This window comes from Mustela putorius, unplaced genomic scaffold (genome assembly GCF_011764305.1).
Source record: "Mustela putorius furo isolate JIRA1106 unplaced genomic scaffold, ASM1176430v1.1 tig00003853_pilon_pilon_pilon, whole genome shotgun sequence".
Classification (NCBI taxonomy): Eukaryota; Metazoa; Chordata; class Mammalia; order Carnivora; family Mustelidae; genus Mustela; species Mustela putorius.
The window spans coordinates 52,020,418-52,041,536 of NW_025422005.1; the positions used below are offsets into that span (position 1 = coordinate 52,020,418).

The 21,119-nt window shown below is 39.4% G+C and overlaps 1 protein-coding gene across 1 annotated transcript in view; it reads left to right on the plus strand.

Annotated features, from left to right (window-relative positions):
- Positions 1 to 21,119, plus strand: part of ROR1 (receptor tyrosine kinase like orphan receptor 1) — a 409,167-nt gene that overhangs the window by 210,300 nt on the left and 177,748 nt on the right. The gene's annotated exons all lie outside the window — the stretch shown is intronic.

The window sequence follows — 21,119 nt, forward strand, 5'->3', positions numbered from 1 at the left end:
CATCCTTTTGGATTTGCTCCCTAACAGTGATGTCCATTAGGAAGAACATATGTGTAGATATTGGTGAATCACTTCAACAGACTAAGCTGCCCCTCATTTCTTTTCAGTGTTTCTTCCTCATTGCTCAGAATGCTTTATGTCTATAGTTCTTGCTTTTTCTTCAGTTTCAGATCAGTCTTGAATCATTTCACATCATCTTCATTTGTTTTTTCTTTCCTAGCTCTCTGCTCCTTAAAAGGAAGCAGGTAGTCCCTGCTCCCGTATACCTTCTTCATGGTCCCATTAGCAAACAGAGGACACAAAGAGCTGTATTTTTGAATAAAAGTGAGTGGCACTCTTGAATATGGAGCTGTGTATTCTGACAAAGTCACAGGATCCTTAGAGGGCACTGGCTGGAAAGAGGTCTTTTCCATTGATGAAGTGAACACCTGAAGACTTGCCCAGGAAGAGAAGGATGGGGTGGGAGGCTTTTTTGGCTGAAACTCCAAGGAGCACTTTGAACTTGGGTCATCAGACATGAAAGTCTAGGGAGGGCTTGCTTCACTCCACCCCACCCTGTCCTGTAATTCATTGACTCTTCAATGCCAAGCTAAATTGCCAGTTTCCAAATTTGCCCTTAGGAGGCTGAATGGAGTGCCTTGGAAGTAGTGGTGCTGTTTTTGAAGTGACCGGAGCAGTTGAAAGCATTCTGCGTATTTCTGATTTGCATGCCCAACTCATCTAAGTGTCTTTTCTTTATGAACTCTTTAACATCCAAGAAGACTTTTTTGTTCCATCATGAACCTTTTTTACCCTGAAAAACCAAATCCCAAACCTCTTTTCCATAGAAGGGAAGTTGTATTTTTGTCAAGGGCAAAATATTTGAATGGCACTCTTTTCCAGCAACTCAACTGTGTGTGTTTGAAAACCTAGTTCCTCATGTATCATGTCATATGTTTACATTTTTAAAAAAGGTAAAAGCCAGATTCTCTTCCTGTCTTTAAAAACAAAAAAAAGTGATGGGGAAAGGGAAATAACTCACTTTCTTGGCATTTTAATAGAGTACCCAGAATCCTCCTGACATAAAGCACTATTATAGTTGAAAGGCATGTTAAAACTCTGTGTAAGCTAAAAACCCTATCTTTAGGAAAGGACTAGTAGATTCACTTACAATTGATATACATGAGCTTTATGGCATAGGTTCTGTGACTTCTACTTTACCCACTCAGAACATTGAAAAATATTTATCTATAGTTCACAGACATTTTTCAAATATTTGGAGTTGCCAGATTGCTGACATACAGCTAAATGAGGTCTTGCCTTGCAAGATCAAGGCAATGTGGTCATTTCTTAGTTTGCCTGTTTGCCATTTAGAATGATGCCATGCATGCCTTGTGATGAGCACCGAGCATGGGCATTTGTCACCAGTGGTATAGAAAACCAGCCCATCACCAGTGAATGAATGGCAGGGAGAGAAAGACTGTAGGCACCATTGTCTCCCAGGTCTAAGCTGGGCTCTTGTTGGTTTATCTGTGCAACAGATTTCACTTTTGTTACACCGTGATTTAGTTGCTATGTACATTGAGATCTGCCACCTGGGGAAGTTTGCAGACATCAGGAATTAATGCTTTCGAGTTTCTTTAAGGTAAAAAAAAGGAAGACCTAGGAGTGTCTACACAGATAGGAACACCCTAAGAGGGGATTATCAGTAGATGTTAACCTCTAAGCATTTTAGGTTAGCATTGAGTCTACCATCACCAACCTCATTGTCATGAAATGTGATGACCCTACTCTCTGCTGTATCAGCTTCTTTGCTTGACTAACTCTACCTCTTACATTTCACATCTTAGTGTGGAGAACATGATAGGACAATAGGAAAGGAGCATGTGATGTCTGTCCACTGTGATGAAAATTCACAGACCTTATATTTTAACACTGACTTTTGGGGAGAATTTCTTCTTTTAATGTATTTTTTTGTTTTGTTTTGTGAACTTAAAACAAAAACAAAAACTACATAACCCTTGTAGATGTCAGAATCCAAACTCTAAGTGATACCTAAAAAGCCCAGGGAATGGAGCAAATATCTCTGTATTGGTTAATTATGTCATGTGGATTTTTTGCTCAGAGTATTTGTGGGTAAGGAGGTGGAATATATACACACATCCTAGTAAAAGGATTTCGTTGATGATGATTTAAATAGAGGTTACTGTAGAGTAGGGGACAGGACCATGGGCTCAACTCTTCATTGGCCTCTTTTTAGCAATGACTTCTGGTATGTCACTCTTTAATCCTTAGTTTTGTCTCATTGAAAATGGGGATAATAACCCTTCATAAATGTTTGGGAAAATATGTGTAAATATGTTTTGCAAGCTATCACTGATAGAGGAAGTGTGACTCATATGTTTGTCCCGTTAGTGTTCCATTGCTGAAGTCCTCCTCCCCCCCTGCCTCCTTCTCATTCCCATATTTGTAAACCATTAGGGCAGGTCCTGCCTCTCTGACCTGTGTCCTCTTCTAACTGCCAGTCGGCAAATGTTAGGTACCTGATAAGTGCCTGGCCCTGGAGGATGTAAAGATGAGTACTCAAAAGAAGCAAAAATGAATGTGCAGTGGTATATAATGAACTGTTTGTAGTTTACCAAATTTGCTCAGCTCCCTGGTACAAAAGAGCCTTTTGTCTGCCTAGCTGATGTCTACTTGTCCTTAAAGACTCAAGAGTCAACATCCCTTGGCAGCCTTTGATGATCAGTTCTATTACTCTCCCATCCACTCTGATGGCTTTCTTTCTCTGGGGTACTATAATGTGCTGGGCACACCTTGAGAGAAACACTCATCAAACAAAAGAATAATCATTGAGTACTCTTTTTTTTTTTTAACTTTCCCATTTTGCACGTGCTGTAAAAATTTATAAGTACAAAAGAATATATAGTTAAAAGTAAGTCTGCTTGTCCCCGAATGCGGCCCCCAGTTCCCCTCCTCAGGTGTTGATATTTCCCAATTTTTGTATATCCTTTTATAGCTATTTTATAGAAATACATATCTGAATAAGAACATATATTTGTACATGGAAGAATATGTATATATACACAACATATGAATGCACACATATATAATATGCAACATAATGTATACTCACAAATACAAGAACACACAAGCATTTTTTTCCCTTTTTATACAAGTGCTATTTTTTCTGTATATGGTCAGTACTTTGGTTTTTTTTTTTTAATAAATTAAGGTTATATTTTGGTGATTTTTTTTTTCTAAATCAGTACATACAAAGCTTCTTTATTCTTTTTAACAGCTGCATCATTTTCCACTGTAAATTTTGGATAGGCTGTAATTTATTTAACCAGTCCCCTATTGCTGGACAAGTAGGTTATTTCTTATCTTTTTCGCTTATAAACAATACTACATTGAAAATATTATATAAATACCATTTCCTACAGGTTAGAGGACATCTGTAAAATATATTCCCAGAAGTAGAATTTCTGTTCACAAGGCATTTGCATTTAAAATTTCATCAGTTGCCAAGTTGTACCAACTTACACTCCTACCAATATAAGGGTGCCTATTGCCTCGTGTCCCTCTCAATATAGTGAGTTATCAAACTCTTTAAAAATTTCTAATCTGATTGGGAGGAAATGACATCTCATTGACATTTTAATTTACATTTCTTATATTGCCAATGAGTTTAGTACGTTTTCACGCATTTAAGAAAAACACATATATTTCCTTATCTGTAATTCATCCATTCATTCTTGCTTACCTCTTAGAATATTAAAGATATTTTTTTCTTGTTGGGGCGCCTAGGTCCCTCAGTGGGTTAAAGCCTCTGCCTTCGGCTTAGGTCATGGTCTCAGGGTCCTGGGATCGAGCCCCACATTGAGCTCTCTGCTCAGCAGGGAGCCTGCTTCCTCCTCTCTCTCTGCCTGCCTCTCTGCCTACTGTGATCTCTGTCAAATAAATAAATAAATAAGCTCTTTTTTTTTTTTTTTAAAGTTATTTTTTCTTGCTTATTTGTAGAACTTTTGCTTCCTATGTTATGGCAGCTAGCCCGTTGCCTTTCAAGTTGCAATGATTTCTTTTTCTTCCCTGTTTCTCATTTGTTTTTCTTTTTTTTTTCTCACAATTTTTTAAAAATTTATTTTCAGCATAACAGTATTCATTGTTTTTGCACCACACCCAGTGCTCCATGCAACCCGTGCCCTCTCTAATACCCACCACCTGGTACCCCGACCTCCCACCCCCCCGCCGCTTCAAACCCCTCAGATTGTTTTTCAGAGTCCATAGTCTCTCATGGTTTTCTGATACTACTCTTGCCTTTTGCCTTGTAGAATATTTTTAATGCCATCAAATTTATCAATTTTCTTTTTATGGCTTTTAAATTTCATGTCAAACTTTGAAAAGCCCTCTTCCCTCCAAGATTGCTGTATCAGTTTTTTCCCAGGTGCTGAGGATAGGCTGACTGTGTGGGGACCTCAAGGCAGTAGGTCGGGGTAAGTGAGGGCAGGAGAGCAGGCCGGTGAGGAAGGCCTTCTAGTGGATGATGTCACAGCTTAGGACCTCGGCCATGAACGCTAGGGAGAGGAAGCCTGACAGGACCTATCAGGCTGCTCTTCTCTTCCAAATGGTTCCACCGGCTGCAACAAATTTTCCCAGATACCTTGGTCATCCCTCGCTGGCAATGGATGACTGCATTCCACACGGGGAAGGTTTACATCTTCTCTGAGCAAAGCAGCCATTAAGAACATTCTCTTATCAGCCAGAGATCAAGTAGCCCATCTCGGCAGGCGACACACATGAGCGAGCAGGCTGCCCCATCCATCATGGGCACGGTAGCATCGGTCGTTCCTGTTCACTGCAGCTGACTGGAAAGGCCTCCCGAAATGCTGCTGTTGGACAGCTCTGGGAGGAGAAAAAGCCATCCTTTTCACATCAGAGGGGCTCTTTGGCAAACCCAAAGCAGGGTCTTGCACTGCTGTGAGAAGTTCCCAGGCCTGTAGCCACAAATACCAGGTAGAACTACATTTCAGATGCAGATATCAGTCCCTGGGAACTGGCTCAAACTGTTTTCATCGGGTTTGGAAACCAAAACAACCTTGGCAGATGGATGGTGGAAGAGAACAGTCACAAAAATTAACTGCATGCAAAATTATTTTTCTTTCTGATTAGAGAAATGAATAAAAAGTATGTTGTACAAGAGAATGACCAAACCACCAACTTTGAGAAGCAGTGGCTATTAGTTAAGCTCTGGGTTGGTGGATGTGGGAATATCATTCCTTCCAGACCATTGTTTGAAAGAGGTTCCATCAACAAAACAAAGAGGCAACCCATGGAATGGGAGAAGATATTCGCGAATGACAGTACAAAGGGCTGATATCCAAGATCTATAAAGAACTCCTCAAACTCAACACACACAAAACAGATAATCACGTCAAAAAATGGATAGAACATATGAACAGACACTTCTCCAAAGAAGACGTACAAAATGTTCATCATCATTAGCCATCAGGGAGATTCAAATCAAAACTACATTGAGATATCACCTTACACCAGTTAGATTGGCCAAAATTAACAAGACAGTAAACAACAAGTGTTGGAGAGAATGTGAAGAAAGGGGAACCATCTTATACTGTTGGTGGGAATGCAAGTTGGTGTAGCCACTTTGGAAAACAGTGTGGAGATTCTTTAAGAAATTAAAAATAGAGGTTCCCTATGACCCTACGATTGCACTATTGAGTATTTACCCCAATGATACATGTAGTGAAAAGAGCGGCTATCGTATCTCAATGTTCATAGCAGCAATGGCCACAGTTGCCAAACCGAGATGCCCTTCAGTGGACGAATGGATAAGGAAGATGTGTTCCATATATACAATGGAGTATTATGCCTCCATCAGAAAGGATGAATACCCAATTTTTGTATCAACATGGTTGGGACTGGAGGTGATTATGCTGAGTGAAATAAGTCAAGCAGAGAGAGTCAGTTATCATATGGTTTCGCTTATTTGTGGAGCATAAGGAATAACACGGAGGACATGGGGAGATGGAGAGGAGAAGCGAGTTGGGGGAAATTGGAGGGGGAGATAAACCATGAGAGACTGTGGACTCTGAGAAACAAACTGAGGGTTTTAGAGGGGAGGGGGCTGGGGGGATAGGTGAGCCTGGTGGTGGGTATTAAGGAGGGTTATGTATTGCATGGAGCACTGGGTGTAGTACATAAACAATGAATTCTGGAACACCAAAAAGAAAAGATTAAAAAAAAAAAAAGAGGCACCGTACTTTTGTATCTCTTAAATCTGATCAGATGAGCCACCGACACACAGCCCTGTCAGATGAGGGCAGCTCCCTCCCAGGGCAGTTCACAGGCACCAAAGGAAGCTCCTCCCCCATTTTTCTCTTATTTCTGAATGCACAAGAATATTTGAAATTTGGTTAGTTTATTTAGTGGAGAAACTGTGGGCTTTGGAATCAGAAAGACGGGATCCAAATCCTGGCTTTTTCACTCTTTGGCTTTAGGCTGGTTCCTGACTTCACTGAGCCTCGGTGTTCTTATCTTTAAATGGGTATCTATTTCCCACACATCGTCCTATCTAATCACCCCAAAACTTTTGTAGACAAGTGTTTATCTCCTGAGTCAGTATATTGGCTGTGTGATTCTTTTATCCAGACTAGACCAAGGTCTCAGCACATTCTGTTAGCCAAAGCAAGTCACAAGGGCCAGACCAGATTCCGGCTGGGGAAGGAAACCCCATCTCTTCATGGGAAGAGCTACAAAAAGGTGTGGATAACAGGGAGGAATGACCTGTGGCCATTCTGCTTCCTACCATGCTACCTTACACTAATAAATGTAATAATACATGGAGAGAGTCCTTATGTCAGCTCTGCATTCAGAAAAGATTTGTTAGTGCCTACTGTGTGTACAGAGTAACAGTTGAAGCTCTGTGTAATGCAGACATAAGTAAGACTTCATCTGTAGCCACAGGAAACATATAATTTTAGCAGAGAAGCATGCTGAAAGCAATTGTAGGTTACCTTACAAACTATTAAGTGTCTTAAGGGAGGAGTAGATAAAACCCTATGAGACCTCAAAAGAGGGAGAAATTGAACTAAGAGGCTCTGGGAAGGGATTCTGTTCCCAACATAGGCTCTGCATAGTGTTTCCCTCTATTTAGTTTTAATTATTGATCTCTTTAGGCTATCAACAATGACATGGAACAGGAAACCTGGTCCAGATGGGCAAAAGCATTTTAAACTGCAGCAATTTGAGACAAATTAAGTATTTGAAAATTGCCAGCCATCTAGATCCTACACGCCCAGGCTAATACAGCTGGAGCAAAACCATCTCACTATCTTGTAGGATAATAGTAATCCTCCTAAATGTACCTCTCTGATTAAAATAATTTCCACCAATCCAAGAGGTCTTCAATCCTATTAACTTAAATACTTGGTTTCCAGGGCCAACCAGAAGGTAGAAATTATACTTTCAATAGATGTTTTTTTTCCTGAAAGTAATTCTCTTTAAAAATTTTACTCCTCACTCTTTGGAACTTTGAAATGTTTGAGTTAATGGTGTGGGAGGGAATTAGAGAAAAAATAAAGCTTAGAACTGAGGAAGCATCTTCACCAGCCGTGTAACAGAGGGGCTGTGTGGAGCCAGGCTGGGTGAGCAAAGGCTGCGGCTACCTTCTCCTGGCAGCTGATGACATGCCGGGGGACCTTAGGCAAGTTCTCTGGCTGAGTCTGGGTTTCTTCAACTCCAACTGAGGTATGATTATCTCGGGCCTTGATCCTTCCCATGTGGAGTCATGAGCTCATGTCTGTTCTGTGTACAGACTTTCTTGAAAGGAAGAGTGCTACCTAGATGCAAGGTATTTGTGTCACTATAAGGTGCCTGGAATCTTAATAGCTTTTTCAACTGCTTCCAAAGTGGGCTTCTCTTTGCAAATGCTTTAAGTGGCCAAGAATCAAAGCTGAAAAGGGTTTTGTTTCTTTCTCCTTCTATGTCTAGGATAGGATGACTGCATATGTTTAGGGTGTGTCCAAACGTTGGGAAGAGAGTTCCACAAACTGAATTCCCACCCATTGAGATCCTATGTCTGTAGATACTGCTTGAGACAATACTGCTTCGTTCTTCACAGGATGATTTTTCTCCTAAAAGTCTAATTGGCCGAATCATTGGTTAGCCAATTAAGAAAACCTTCAAGTTAAAGAAGTGCTTGGCTTTGAAAGTCATTCAAGAGGTACCAATTTTGTCTTCATTAGTTTTGAAGGAACTGTCTCAATATTGAGGTTGCTGACCACCTTGGAGTTTTATAGCAAATATGAGATAAGCTTTGGTTTGCCAATTCCCTTTCCTCTTGATTCTTAAATTATATTAAATTTATCGTTCAGTTAAAGCTTTCTGTGTTTTTCATTTTTTGGCAGGCATATCATTATTTCATTATTTGAGTTTTCCTAAACTGGTGGTTTATAGAAGACTAATGCTGGGTGGTTATGTAAGACTCATTTAGGGAGATTTGATAGTTTAAAGATAGAGGTCCCAGATTCTGGATTTCTTTAATGTGCTCCCCAGTTGGTTTTGGGAATCAGTGCATTAAATGCCCTTCAAGATATATCTATGGCCAGTTAAAAAAAAAATTATTGGACAGTGATAGCACTTACTTTACCTTTTGCTGGGCATTGAACTCATTTCCAGATATTTTCCTAAGTAATTATCATCACAGCCCTGTGAGGTCATCACCCTTATGTTCATTTTATGAACGAGGACCTGAAGTTTAAAGGTGTGAAGTAATTTGCCCAAGGTCATAAGCTAGTATGTGACACAGCTGGGATTTGAACATATCTGACTCTTAGTCAACATAGCACCTTTCTGTGCTATTCAGGATCATGTAGAAGCCAGGTAGGTTACAAAGGAAGCATAAGACCATAATCCTTGCCCTCAAGAAATTAACTGTCTATTCAGAATGCAGGAAGACCACTTACTCACTGGTGGCCAAGGACACATGGACCATAGAATTTAGCGCAAATTATAAAGTAGAAAATTAGAGTAATTCCAGGTATTTTTCTGTCTTTTCAACAACAAAAAAATGAATATTACTGAATGAGCAAATTTATTTTGTTTTCCTATTTACTTGCATGGCTGTATTGCTGCCATTTAAACAGAGAAGTATCCTATTTCAGGTTCAAACATTAGAAAGTTTTTTTTTTTTAATGTCAGCATTACATTATTTCAAGGAGCTGAAATTTGTGCATCAAACTTTCAGTTTTGTGTATTTTATTTCCTCATTGGCCTGGCTGGAGCAGAAGTCATTTAACCTGTACATAATAGCGTGTTAAATGGATGGTCATTTTCTCTTTCTAGGACCAAATGTAAATTAGAAAGCTAAAAGGAACTGAAAATTTGGAACCTCTTAGGTTAGACTAACCCTCTATTTCCGGCAGGTATTTACATTGCTAAGAAGATAAAAGCACAAAGGACCCAGTCCCAGTTGAAGTTTGACTATAGGGCTAAAATCAAATCATTAAACTTGGGGGAAGCCTTCCCTGATTCTAGTAGAGGCTTCTTTTAATAGTCAAGTTCTGTAGCCAAAGGAAATTCAGTGGTTATAGCAGGTGGGACATACCCAGTGTAAAGTTCTCAGCTCCTTATTCACTTTTTGCAGAAAAGAAGTCCAGTTTTATTCAAAGGGGGGAAATCAGATTATCCAGGTTCTTTATGTCCATCTAAACATCTGGCTCTCCATAAACCATGTAAGGTTTATCACCAAGGTTTTTGGTGATCCCCAAGCAGGATGCTTCAAGACTGTTCTTTCCATTTACCCCCTACCCCCACTTCTACTGCACATACACAAAATTTATCATGCCATATCTTAATTCTTTGTTTACTTCTCTATGTTCCTACCACACAGTGAGTTCCATGAAATAAGAAACAATCTTAATTTTGCTCATTACATCCTTAGCACATAGCTAGGACTTAGCTCCTCTGAAACGGGGTAGGTGCTCAATAAATATTTTCTGAATGAATGACTGGGCGATTCAATGAACAAACAGATATAATCACATCAAACTCTGGGTAAAAGGAAGGAGTTTTTAAAGACATCCTTTGTGGCGTTTTGTTTTTACAAAGTTTCTGGCATTATGGATTACCCAGCACAACTTAACTTTATTCTCATTGTGTATGGAACCTAACCAAGATTTCATTTGTTCTTCAAGAGTCAGGAGTCCTGGAATTGCAGCTAGGAAAGCATCTTTCTTGGGCCTCTTGTTTCTTCTGAGTGACAGATGTCTTTAGATAGTTTGGCTATTGTGGACGTTGCTGCTATAAACATTGGGGTGCATGTACCCACTTCGGATCACTATGTTTGTATCTTTAGGGTAAATACCCAGTAGTGCAATTGCTGGGTCATAGGGTAGCTCTATTTTCAACTTTTTGAGGAACCTCCATACTGTTTTCCAGAGTGGCTGCAGCAGCTTGCATTCCCATCAACAGTGTAGGAGGGTTTCCCTTTCTCTGCATCCTTGCCAGCATTTGTCGTTTCTTGACTTGTTAATTTGAGCTATTCTGATTGGTGTGAGGTGGTATCTCATTGTGGTTTTGATTTGTATTTCCCTGATGCCGAGTGACGGAGCACTTTTTCATGTATCTGTTGACCATTTGGACGTCTTCTTTGCAGAAATGTCTGTTCATGTCTTCTGCCCATTTCTTGATTGGATTATTTGTTCTTTGGGTGTTGAGTTGGATAAGTTCTTTATAGATTTTGGATACTAGCCCTTTATCTGATATATCATTTGCGAATATCTTCTCGCATTCTGTTAGTTGTCTTTTGGTTTTGTAGACTGTTTCTTTGCTGTGCAAAAGCTTTTGATCTCGATGAAGTCCCAATACTTCATTTTTGCCATTGCTGTGGCTGAGGTCAAAGAGGTTACTGCCTGTATTCTCCTCAAGGATTTTGATGGATTCCTGTCTCACATTGAGGTCTTTCATCCAGTTGATGCTGTTTTTCTGTGTGGTGTAAGGAAATGGTCCAGTTTCATTCTTCTGCATGTGGCTGTCCAATTTTCCCAACACCATTTGTTGACGAGACTGTTTTTTTACATAGGACATTCTTTCCTGCTTTGTCAAAGATTAGCTGACCATCGAGTTGAGGGTCCATTTCTGGCCTCTCTATTGTCTTCCATTTTTCTGTGTGCCTGTTTTGTGCCAGTATGATACTGTCTTAATGATTATAGCTTTGTAGTAGAGCTTGAAGTCTGAAATTGTGATGCTGCCAATTTTGGTTTTCTTTTTCAACATTTCTCTGGCTATTCGGGGTCTTTTCTGGTTCCATATAAATATTAAGATTATTTGTTCCATTTTGTTGAAAAAAATTAATGGTATTTTGATAGGGATTGCATTAAACATGTAGATTGCATTAGGTGGCATAGACATTTTCACAATATTTGTTCTTCCAATCCATGAGCATGGAACATTTTTCCATTTCTTTGTGTCTTCCTCAATTTCTTTCATGAGTACTTTATAGTTTTCTGAGTACAGATTCTTAACCTCCTTGGTTAGTTTTATTCCTAGGTATCTTATGGTTTGGGGTGCAATTATAAATGGAATTGACTCCTTAATTTCTCTTTCTTCTGTCTTGTTGTTGGTGTATAGAAATGCAACGGATTTCTGTGCATTGTTTGTATCTTGACACTTTACTGAATTCCTGTGTGAGTTCTGGCAGTTTTGGAGTGGAGTCTTTGGGGTTTTCCACATAAAGTATCATGTCATCTGCAAAGAGTGATAGTTTGACTCCTTCTTTGCTGATTTGGATGCATTTAATTTCTTTTTGTTGTCTGATTGCTGAGGCTAGGACTTCTAGTACTATGTTGAGTAGCAGTGGTGATAATGGACATCCCTGCCATGTCCCTGACCTTAGAAGAAAAGCTCTGTTTTTCTCCATTGAGAATGATATTCGCTGTGGGTTTTTCATAGATGGCTTTGATGATATTGAGGTCTGTACCCTTTATGTGTACACTTTGAAGAGTTTTGACCAAGAAATGATGTTGTCCTTTGTCAAATGCTTTTTCAGCATCTATTGAGAGTATCATGTGGTTCTTGTTTTTTCTTTTATTAATGTATTGTATCACATTGAGTGATTTGCAGATGTAGAACCAAACTTGGAGTCCTGGAATAAATCCCACTTGGTCTTGGTGAATAATCCTTTTAATATACTGTTGGATCCTATTGGCTAGTATTTTGGTGAGATTTTTGCATTTGTGTTCTTCAAGGATATTGGTCTGTAATTTTCTTTTTCAATGGGGTCTTTGTCTGGTTTTGGGATCAAGGTAATGCTGGCCTCATAAAATGAGTTTGGAAGTTTTCCTTCCATTTCTATTTTTTGGAACAATTTCAGGAGAATAGGTATTAATTCTTCTTTAAATGTCTGGTAGAATTCCCCTGGGAAGCCGTCTGGCCCTGGGCTCTTGTTTGTTGGGAGATTTTTGATGACTGTTTCAATCTCCCTACTGGTTATGGGTCTGTTCAGGTTTTCTATTTCTTCCTGGTTCAGTTTTGGTAGTTTATACATGTCTAGGAATGCATCTATTTCTTACAGATCGTCAAATTTGCTGGTGTATTGTTGCTCATCATATGTTCTTATAATTGTTTGTATTTCTTTGGTGTTGGTTGTAATCTCTCCTCTTGCATTCATGATTTTATTTATTTGGGTCCTTTTTCTTTTCTTTTTGATAAGTCTGGCCAGGGGTTTATTAATCTTTTTAATTCTTTCAAAGAAACAACTCCTAGTTTCATTGATTTGTTCTACTGTTCTTTTGGTGTCTATTTCATTGATTTCTGCTCTGATCTTTATTATTTCTGTTCTCCTACTGGGTTTAGGCTTTCTTTGCTGTTCTTTCTCCAGCTCCTTTAGGTGTAGGGTTAGGTAGTGTACTTGAGACCTTTCTTGATTCTTGAGAAAAGCTTGTATCGCTATATACTTTCCTTTTAGGACTGCCTTTGCTGTGTCCCACAGATTTTAAACAGTTTTGTTTTCATTATCATTTGTTTCCATGAATTTTTTCAATTCTTCTTTCATTCCCTTGTTGACCCATTCATTCTTTAGTAGGATGCTCTTTAGCCACCATGTATTTGGGTTCTTTCCAACTTTCTTTCCTCTTGTGATTGAGTTCTAGTTTCAGAGCATTGTGGTCTGAAAAAATGCGGGGAATGATCTCAATCTTTTGGTACCTGATAAAAGTACCTGATTGAGACCTGATCTGTTGAGTCCTGATTTGTGACCAAGGACGTGATCTCTTCTGGAGAATGTTCCATGTGCACTAGAGAAGAATGTGTATTCTGTTGCTTTAGGATGGAATGTTCTAAATATATCTGTGATGTCCATCTCGTCCAGTGTGTCATTTAAAGCCTTTATTTCCTTGTTGATTTTTTGCTTAGGTGATCTGTCCATTTCAGTGAGGTGGGGGTGTTAAAGTCCCCTACTGTTATTGTATTATGGTCAATATGTTTCTTTTATTTTGTTATTAATTGGTTATATATTTGGCAGTTCCCATGTTAAGGGCATAGATATTTAAAATTATTAGATCTTCTTGTTGGACAGACCCTTTGAGTATGATATAGTGTCCTTCCTCATCTCTTGTGGTCTTTGGCTTAAAATCTAATTTATCTGATATAAGGATTGTCACCCTAGCTTTCTTTTGATGTCCATTAGCATGGTAAATTGTTTTCTAACCCCTCACTTTAAATCTGGAGGTGTCTTTGGGTCTACAATGAGGTTCTTGCAGACAGTATATTAATGGGTCTTGTTTTCTTAATCCATTCTGATACCCTGTGTCTTTTGATTGGGGCATTTAGCCCATTTACATTCAGGGTAGCTATTGAAAGATATGAATTGAAAGAATGATATGAATATGAAAGATATGGTAGTGCCATTGTATTGCCTATAAGGTGACTGTTACTGTATATTTTCTCTGTTTCTTTCTGGTCTCTTACTTTAAGGCTTTCTCTTTGCTTAGAGGTCCCTTTCAATATTTCCTGTAGGGCTGGTTTGGTGTTTTGGTTCTTTTAGTTTTTGTTTATCCTGGAAACTTTTTATTACTCCTTCTATTTTCAGTGACAGCCTAGTTGGATACAGTATTCTTGGCTGCATGTTTTTCTTGTTTAGTGCTTTGAGTATACCATGCCAGTCCTTACTGGCCTGTTAGGTCTCTGTGGATAGATCTGCTGCCAATCTAATATTTCTACCATTGTATTTTACAGACCTCTTGTCCCTAGCTGCTTTCAGGATTGTCTCTTTGTCACTGATACTTGTAAGTTTTACTATTAGATGATGTGTGTGTACCTATTTTTATTGATTTGGGGGGAGGTTCTCTCTGCCTCCTGGATTTTGATGCTTGTTCCCTTTGCCAAATTAGGAAAATTCACTGCTATAATTTGCTCCTATTTACCTCTCTTTCTTTCTTCTTTTTCTGGGATCCCAATTATTCTAATATTGTTTTGTTTATGGTATCAGTTATCTCTTGAATTCTCCCCTCGTGGTCCAGTAGTTGTTTTTCTCTCTTTTGTTCAGCTTCTTTATTCTCCATCATTTGGTGTTCTATATCACTAATTCTCTCTTCTACCTCATTTGTCCTAGCAGCAAGAGCCTCCATTTTTTTATTGCCCTGCATTAATAGCTTTTTTATTTCAACTTGGTTAGATTTTAGTTTTTTTTCTCTCCAGAAGGGTATGTTATTTCTCCAGAAAGGGATTTTCTAATATCTTCCATGCTTTTTTCAAGCCCATCTAGCACCTTGATAATTATCATTCTGAACTCTATTTCTGACATATTATTAATGTCTGTATTGATTAGGTCCCTAGCTGTTGGTACTGCCTCTTGTTCTTTTGTTTTGTGGTGAGTTTTTCTCCCTTGTCATTTTATCCAGATAAGAATAGATGAATGAGAGAACAAAATTCTAAAAGGGTATCAATGATCCCAAATCAGAAGAGACCTGAAACTGGGGAGAGAAGAAAGGGAGGAAAAAAGAAAAAATGTGTGTGTGTGTGTGTGTGTGTGTCTGTGTGTATTCATATATATGCTCTGTTCTATTCAGCAGTCTAATATACATTAGACTAATGTACATTAGTACCTTCATAATGTATGCGTAGACAAAAGTACATTAGTAATGTATGTACAGGTAGATTAATATATATCAGTCTTATATATATATTAGACTGGTGAATAGAACAGAGCCACACACTTGATTTTGTGTATATTTTGGTCTGTTAGAAGAAACTACCTCCAAAAATTTTAAAGAAAGAAAAAAATATATGTGGATAAACACGATGAAGGGATGAAATAGGATTGTAAAGATGAAAATTTTAAAAATTATAAAAAAGGAATTGATAAGGTAAGAAGTTGGTTGAAAAAAGAAAAAAAAAGAGAGAGTGTGATCAGGCTGAAGACTAGAACAAAGCCATGCACTAGATTTAGGGTATATTTGATCTATTAGAAGAAATTGTATCCCAACATTTTAAAGAAAAAACCCTATGTATATACAAAAAATAAGGTTAAATACAATGAAGGTATAAAATATGGCTATAACAATGAAGGTTTAAAAAGATTTTTAAAAGGGTATTGGTAAGATAAAATAGTTTAAAAATGTTAATATAGGAAAGAGGAAAAATTTTAAAAAATAGAATAAGAAAAAAATAAAATTAAAAAAATTTAACTTTGTAAGACTATAGGATCATGGGGAAAAAGCCATGAATTCTGTGTGTTGCTTTCCCCTAGCTCTGGAGTTTCACAGTTCTTGGTCTTGGCTGGATGTTCTTGCTCATCTTCTGGGGGAGGGGCCTGTGGCAGTGATTCTCAAATGTCTTTGCCTGAAGTGGAATTGCACTGCCTCTGCCAGGGGCCGGGGTAAGCAATCTGCTTAGTTTCACTCTTCGTTGCTTTTGTTCCATGAATGCTCTCTGTAGATATCTGGAGGACGGGAATGAAAATGGTTGCCTCCCAATCTCTGGGGCTGTGTAGGAGCCAAGAGCTTGGGGCCCTACTCCTCAGTATATCCTCAGAGAAAAGTAGTCAGTTCCTCCCATCTCCCTGGTCTCTGCCGCACTCTGTGCTCACCCAGCCTGTGCCTGAGCATTTCTGTCTCTGGCACATGGCCCCGTTTGGAGTGTCCAAATGCAACAGATTCCTGCAGTGTGCTCCCACACAGCTCCTCCTAGAGAAGGAAGGAAGGGGTCTCTCCAGATCTGCCACCTGTGGGGTCCCTGCTCAAAGAGAGGTGTCCTGACTGTGATTTGGATCACAGTTTAAGGTAACCCCGAGCTGAGAGCTCACTCCTCATCTCCATCTCTATAGCTGGCTTCCCTGCTCTGATACCTGGGAGCTAGGCCACACTCAGGCATCCCTGGTCTTTTTGTGTCCCCATGTTTCCTGAGACCACACTGTCCCTGCAAGGGCTCCACCCAGCTGCTTAGCCTCTGGAGTGAGGTGCCTCACTGGAGCAAAATTCTAAACCTTCTGATTTTGTGCTGCACTACTCTACTACTTGCCAGGAGGTAGCCCCTCCCCCTGAGGTCTGTCTTGCCTTATGTTGCCTTGGATTCAATTCTACACATGTCCTGCCTTCTGGAAAGTGGTCAATTTTCTGTTCCTAGAATTGCTACTCTTCTTTTCTCCTATCTTCTGTTGAGTTTGTAGGTGTTCAGAATGGTTTGATAACTACCTAGCTGGGACCTGATGATATTTAGTTCTCCTACTCTTCTGCCATTTTGCTCTTCCCTCCCACTGTTTTACTTCTAATCACATATTTATTTTTAGAATCAAGGCTCATTTAACATTTTCAACATATTTTCCAGATTATTCGTTTATTATTGCTTCTTGCATATGACTCCTTCCTTCTAGATTCAGCTTCCTTCTTACTGAAATATGGAATTTAGCACCAAAGGCTATGAGTAGATTTATAACAGTTTTATTTGTAATAGCCAAAAAAGGAAACAACCAATCACTGAAGGTCAGGGGTTAAACAAATTGCGGTATATCCATATATGGAATACTAACCAGCAATGAGAAATGAGAAAGAATAAACCATTGATACATGCAGCAAATTGGTTGGGTCCCAAGGGCATTATAGGGGTCTATTTATATATCATTCTCAAAACAGCAAAATTATAGAGATGGAGAACAGGTTAGTGTGTGTCAAGTGTTAGGAATGGTTGGGAGGACGATGATGGGTATGACTATAAAGGGATAGCATGAGAGAGATCTTGATGGTCATGACAAGATAAAGATCTTGATTACAGAGGTGTTTATATAAATCTACATGTGATGAAACAACATAGAACTTGACATATGCACAGTAACAATGTCAAATTCCTCATTTTGATGCTGTACCATGATTATATAAGCTGTAATCATGGAGAAAAACTGGGTGAAGGATACACTGGAATTCTCCGGTCTTTACATACCCTTTTCATTTCTTGAAGAGATGTGCCTTCTCCCTTTCCCAATTCTTAGATTCTAGGCATCCAGCAGCTGCATTGGAGGAAATGTTGTTCAGCTCCTTTCCACAGATGGGGATGTTCTCCTAGGCTCTAGTAAAGACTTTAAGCCAGAACCTAGATCTCTCTCTGGCCACATTTTTGGTTTTCAAGTGAGCATTGAAACTGAGCCTCTAGCTCAGAGGGTCTATATTTATAAGGCACCTTCTACATCAGCTTCTACTTACTGTTTTCTTCCTTTGGGGCACCTGAGAATTTCTTTCCTTTAAGTCTCAGCTATGCATTATTTATTGTTTTTTGATATTTTATTCAGTATTGTTGGTGTTTTTAGCCTGCTTGGGGTAAGCTGGGAGGAATGACTCATGGTATGGGGAGATTATTTCTATCAGTTTCTATTGTTGCTCTGCCATGCAGTTTATGGTTGTGTTTCTATATTCTCCCAGTGGACTGTGAGTTCTTGAAAAACGTCAGGGACCAGGACAAGATTTTTCCTCCTAGTTCTTACACATAGGAAGTGCTTATACACATGTGTGTTGAATGAATGAATGAGGGAGGGAGTGAATGGGTGTGCGACTCTCTAGAGTTCCATGGAAGAGAGCCCAAGTGTGGTATTTTTTTAAGTAAGATAGTTCCCAAGATTATTTTTATTGACTTTAAAGGATGTATGTCATTGTGGTGCTTTGTGTAACATAATTCCTTTAAATACAAGTGCATGTGATCTGTAATATTAATTTAGAAGACTTAAAGAAGCAAATAATGTGTTTAAAGAAAAACAAGGCATTTAAGGATGATTCAAGAAGTTATTTCCCCCCCTCCCTTTGTGTTCCTCACTGTCCTTTTAGGATTTTAGAATTAAGAAACTGGGCATTGATAGGAAGGAGGTATAATGTTTCAGATACCCATTGTCAAATTGTGTTCTACAGAGCTTAGAATTCACAGGGATCTTCTGGGGCTGAAGGGGGGCCTAAGCCAGAGAGAAGTGGCTACACCTTTCAGCATCCCCCTGCCCCCTGATTGGGTCACAGTTGGAGACACTCTGGTTTTGCTGTCAGACTGCCCTGCCCAGATTGATCAGAAATCCTACCCCTTTCCCAACAAGCTGAGTAGATAAGTGCCCTTATATGTCTACCTCCGGTTCTTCAGTCTAAGAATGGAGATAGTCATGGTACCTATGAACTTGTTGACAAGATCTCTGAGACCCTCACACATTAAGAAAGCCTGGACTTTTTTTTTTTTTTTTTTAACAATTCCCTTTCTACAAAAGTATGAATAATACCACAAATTTTGGTATACTTAAAATTTTTCTTCAACAAATTAATGGCTTTACCACCTGCATTATAATTATGCTATTTGCAAAGTTATTACAGGTTTTATTAAAAAAATATGATTTCATAGTGTCATGTAGGTAATGTGGTTAGGGATGGAGCAGGGGGTTTAAGGTGGCAGAATTGTGCTCTCTTTTTGGTCTTTGACTGTCCTGATAACTTTGTTCAAAGATTACATCAGAAATCCAAATTTGAGGTCACTGAGGATTATGAGGTCATAGTGGATACTGAGCCTAGTAATTAATTCTCCAGTCCTGACTATCTCACATGGGGTGAGAAAGGCTCTAAGTTTGCTCTCTCCAGAGTGGAGGGGCCCCTCTTTCAGGACCCCAGAGCTGGGACAGTGCCCTGGCTGACTGACCCCTTGTACTGTTAGGGAACGTGCCCTGCCCGGTTGTTACTTTCCCAAACAGGTGCTCTCCGTGAAGGAAACTTACAAGTAATGGTAACTTATGGCTATGGTCTTCTCCTCCACTCAGGCACTGGAGACAGGAAGGAACCATGGCTGAGAGCCATCACCAAATAATATCTAGAATGACATGGCATAGCTGGGAACTTGAAGCCATCAGCATGCCCACCTCCTTCCCACCCTCCCCTGGGCCTCAGTGAGCATGAGCAGAGAGGAAAGTGTACCCATTTTGTGTGACTGACCCTAGCTGTTTGAAAATGCCTTCGGTGCGTCTCTGAACTCAGCTTCTAAGGACACATAGCACGTCTTAGGGGCACAGACAGAAGATAATGGAACACAGAGAGAAGGGAGCATGCATTTATTTCTAAGTCATTTCTAAGGCCTGGGTTTATTTAGAACTTCTGTGATTTTCACCAATTCACTTGACCTCTGTGGCCCTCATTTTCTTCATCTGTAAAGTGAGCCTGTACCATAGGAGAGGCTTAATTTTGTTTGTTTGTTTTGTTTAAAGCATCAGAGACTTTTCTACAATATCTGATAGTTAAAACAGAGATATGGAAAGTTGTTCCTGTTGAAGAAGGGTCTAGAGCCCTGTCCTCTTGTCCTCTCTCCCTCTAAAGCCTCTGATGTTGCTCTATAAAATTACCCCCCCCCCAAATCCAGTGGGCATAAAAAATATCTAAGGCATACCCGAGTATAACATTCTGGGACTCAGGGGCTCTGGTCAAGAAGGACACTGGGGTAGCCATTTATTCCCTCATACTTGGCCCTGTGACCATGGGGCTGGCCACGAGTCTCCTGAGTATGCTGGTCTATGTCTGTGTAAGCTCACGTGTCCTTGTTTCAGGATACAGGATGTGGCATGGCTGAGTGCTTCTTGCAAGAGCTTCTACATCCTGTGAACGTGGGGTCTCTACCTGCCAACTGCTGAGATGAACCAGTAATCCTTTCAGAGAGCACAGGCTTTTATCAATGAGGAGGATTCAAGGCTTGTTTTTTTTTTTTTTTTTCCTTTCCTCCAAATAACACTCCCACTGTTCAGGCTTAAATACCAAAACCTTATGGTTTGCAGAATCAGTGCCAAGAAGTCAATCATCAGTGAAACTGCAAAGATAATAGCTCCTATTGATCAAATCGGGAGAAGAATGGTTTGCCCTCCTGCAGAGGTCAGGGAAGATAAGGGCTGGAGTTTTATAAAATACGCTTGATTTGCCTAAATTGGGTAAAAATGCATAAAAGCACTTATGTTCTTAAGAGAACTGGTGACCAATTCGGGGAAAACCTCACAAAAATGAAAAGATTGGCTTAGATTAGTAGAGCATGAGAAATACAGAGTCTTTCCTAAAAGCATGGAGAATGTGTTATTTCAAACCTAGACAGTGACATAACCGCTGACTGGAGGATGTCTGCTTAGAGGGTGGCTATTATCTGCTTTATTAGACCAGGAGGAAGGCACAGAAGATCGTGGAGGTCCACTCTGTGCTGGACAGTGTACAGGTCCACTTTGGACCATAATCTAATGTAATCCTTACCACAATCCTGTGAGGTGGCTTTTATTGTCCCCATTTTATAGATGAGAAAATAGAGGGCAAAAGTTTTTAAGTAACTTGCTCATGATCATGAAATTAGTATTTTAATCTAGGTGTGTGCTTCCATTAAATAGTCTACTATCTCCTAATTGGCCCATATTAGTTTGTTCTTACCACAATAATTTTATACAAAGAGATGTTGCTAGCAGTTATTAAATGTACTTGGAAATATCTTATCCTTTGGCCATGATGAGGATATAGGAAAGAAGCTGAATTCATTAGTGGAAATCCTACGTGGACAAAGCTGGTGGTTGTGCCTCTCTAAAGCTGCTACTGACTGTGAACTCCATGGAGTGCAAGTTGAGAAGTACTGAATTTTTCTCACATAAAGGT